Genomic DNA, 3,677 nt, shown 5'->3' with positions numbered 1-3,677 from the left:
CCCACCAATAAATTGCTATCCAGTGGATAGCATAGTATGTTTTACTAACACTTATCTGTTGTATAGCGATTTTTCGGGTGGATACATGTAGCTTTATCCAGCTTTTGAACAACCAGGGCCAGGGGTTCATCTTTGGGGAGAAGTTTTTCTGATGGTGACATGCATAATAGCAACTGTAACTACATTGTCACAGGTTTGAAAGCAAGATTTTTTTCTTAAATTTAATTGGACATCACTGGCTTATCTCACTGGAAATAATGTGCAAGTTACATCAAATAAATAACACTGCTTACAATGTAGGATTTCCAAACTACTGAGATACAAAAAAGAGATGGACATCACTGATGAAATTGTATAAATTATGGTAGAAGTAGTGGAATGGTCATCTGCTGAATAGAGTGCATTGTACACCTGATAACAACTGAGCCTTATTTTACACGTAATAAAACATTTGAAAATTTGTTAAATTGTGTTCTTACTGTACTTGTATGACAGTTTGTAAGAGTGCATCATGTTCATTGTAGAACAAGTAAAATGGCACAGCTAGTTTTCCTCATCGAGGTCAAAGCCTGTGAATTCATCCTCCTTACTGACAGGGAACGCTTTTCTAATCGCAGTATAAGCACAGGCCGGCAAGGGAACCCGTTTCTTTCCCAGAAGGCCATACACCAGCCTAGAAAACTCTCTATATGCAACACTTCGTAAGAAACTGCAAGAGATCAAAGAGAGAGGTTGACTTTAGCAGGATATTATTAATAATGCAACCTTCAGCATCTCTGGTGGGTGTCCTTTGGTGGTTTCCCCTAGACTCTCAACAAAGTCAAACGACAGACCACAGGCAGGCGACAAAAGCCACTTTTTCAAGTTATGAAGTTTGATATAGTCTCGTTTGAAGACTGACGCATAAACAATATCCCAATGTATGAAAATTCAGGTGAGATATGTTTTGGTAGACACGAAAAGGAATAACACCAACCAGTAGTAAACATTGCGGAATGATTTCCGTACAGGTCCCTACTTCATTATGCATGCAGAATAAATTAATTATGCATTCGCGCCATTGTTTTGTAGAACAATGCGTATACCCAAGGGAATAGAATATATACATGGCTAATTTGTACTTTCGGTATGATCAAAAGTGGATCTCATTCTCTCTCTCTCGCTCCCTCCCTCTCTTTTTTTCTCCCTCTCTCTTTTCTTTGCCCTTTTTGCTCACATTGCGCTTTTTTCTTTTCGTCCCAGCTTTCCTCTTTCGATTCCTTTGTCCTGTCTTTCTATTCCAGATCCCGCTCGGCCTTTTCTGTCCTTTTTTCTCCCGCAGTCTGCCTTGAACTCCGTACCACCAACAAATGCACTGATTTTGCTTCTTTTGAAACAACGTCACCCCTTAATAATGCTAACCGTAACCCTTTAGGCTTAAGGTTGAACCCAGTAAAATTCTTTTGGAGGTTAATCGAGTATATTTGTGAATGTCTGAATTGCTTGTTTTTTTCATCGCCCGTGCTGCACACTTAAAAGAACACTGCACGGAAGAGTTTACCTCCTTGTGATTGGGGCATCCTATTTTTTTATGCACGATTTATTGCAGTATAAAAATCTTAGTCGACGTTAAACCCTCTCTTTCATCAAACCATCAAACTGTGAAGTTTAAACTAGAATGGCCACCGCTCAAGAAACTTTAAACTTATGGAAACTATCCCGACTCTTAGCCGATCACGAGCGGTGCATAGAGTGGTGCAAAGAGCACAATCTACTCTCGTCGTCAATGCGGAAACGCACTCAAATGGCAAAGACGAACTGCATCGGGAGATGGATTTGTTTGGCGATGCTCTAGAAAAAACTGCAATGGACAAACTTCAATCCGCCAGAAGTCATGGTTTTCTGGTAGTAAGCTTTCCCTTGAAAAAATATTAGCCCTAACTTACGCTTGGGCGCATAAATTAACCACAACACAAGCATGGAACGAAACCTCGTTAGATGAAGAAACAACCTCTACAGAAACGGTGATGGATTGATATAACTATTGCCGGGAGGTTTGTGCAGATAGAATGCGAGGCCAATAGGCGGTCCTGGTACAACTGTTGAGATTGATGAGTCCAAGTTTGGCAAGATGAAGTATCACAAAGGTCGCTACATCGAAGGACAGTGGGTCTTTGGTGGCATTTGCCGCGAAACCAAGGCCTGCTTCCTTGTTCCGGTAGAGCGCAGGGATAAAGAGGCACTCTTGCGAATTATCCGCGCTCAAATATTGTCTGGAACACGCGTGATGAGCAACATGTGGAAAGCTTACAATTGCCTACAAGACGAGGGTTATCATCATCTCACAGTTAACCATCGCCTAAACTTCGTCAACCCAACCCTAACCCTAATTTTACCGATTTTTTTAAGTCCATATAGACTTAGAAAAAAAACCTCTAAGAAGACCAAACAAAGCGCTACACTCCCAATGGACGTCTATTGTTATCGCAATTGTTTTCTTGAAACAAAGGACCGTATGCATAATGAAGTAGGGACCTGTGCGGAAATCTTGCCAATATTGCTCACCTTTCTTCGCTTCCCGTCTGCCGATACCTTTCCTTCCCTTTGGTTTTGAACTTGTCCGCTGCTAATCTCAGAATCCACTTCTTAAGACAAACGGGTTGAAATCCAGGGTGTTCAGTGATACAGGTCAGGTTAACATCAGCGGCAAGATCTTTTAGGACAAGATCACTCTTAATCGATTCTTCGCAGCCTTCCAGTTCACAACAGCAATAACATTCACTGATGTTTTGTAACAAAGCGACGTTGCAATTTCCATTATGTTAGCAGAAAATTAATCGAAGAAATACATACAAAATAGGGCCAGAAGCAAGCGTGCCAACACGTGTATTAAATGCATAAGTAAAGCTCACGCGACAATGTAAATAAGGGGAAAACACGCAAAGCTCACCATTCCTTCAGTTCTACATTGCCCTGTAACCGGTCCTTAAGGCTTCGTTTGAGCTCTTCGTTAGCCTTCATTTCTTCCTGGTATTTTTTTATCCATTCTGCATCAGCCAGTGGCTCGTCAGTATAAGCAGCATCGTCATCGCTTGAATCGCTCGAGGTTTCTGGTGATCGTGGTGAGACGTGGGATGAATGTCCTTCGTCTTCAACTTCGTATCCAGTGATAAAATTCCTTTCCGAGTCGTCTGAGTTGAAGCTCGTCTCCAAGTCCGATGATTTGGAAGACATTGTAATTTTCACTTGAATTGCAGAGGCTATGAAGACCAAATAGAATGAATTTTCGTGCTAGAAAGGCTTTTGCAGATCGACGAGTGGCGGAGAATTGCTTGAGCGTCTTCTCGAAGTGACGTCACAACTCTACGATGCCCAGATCCCCATTTACGCGGTTGTGGTCCATTCGGAACTCGACTTCAACGGGGCATAAAAATTCAAGGATTTGACCAAATCCAACAATTTTTTCGAAGAAATACTCACAAAAGCATGAAGATTTTTTTCAGCAAAAAAAAATTTTAGGGGTTAGGTCTTAATACTTCCGATTCAGTAGAAAACCGAAACTCAGTTGAAAACAGAGTAAAATATTCGATACATAGAGCAGTGTTTACGTTTGCACTACGAAGCGGTTGCTTGAAGCTGACTGCAGATTGGGTCAAATAGTCTTACTTTCGAAGTACATTTGCGATGTCAGCTAGGTT

At 41.4% G+C, this 3,677-nt stretch overlaps 1 pseudogene; it reads right to left on the bottom strand.

Moving 5' to 3' along the window:
* Positions 1 to 3,272, bottom strand: part of LOC138022047 (uncharacterized) — a 3,455-nt pseudogene extending 183 nt beyond the window's left edge.
* Between the last annotated feature and the right edge of the window lie 405 nt (positions 3,273 to 3,677).

The sequence above is a fragment of the Montipora capricornis genome, chromosome 10 (assembly GCF_036669925.1).
Source record: "Montipora capricornis isolate CH-2021 chromosome 10, ASM3666992v2, whole genome shotgun sequence".
NCBI lineage: Eukaryota > Metazoa > Cnidaria > Anthozoa > Scleractinia > Acroporidae > Montipora > Montipora capricornis.
The sequence above is the reverse complement of the archived record's forward strand: the minus strand, read 5'-3'. Positions and strand labels throughout refer to the sequence as shown.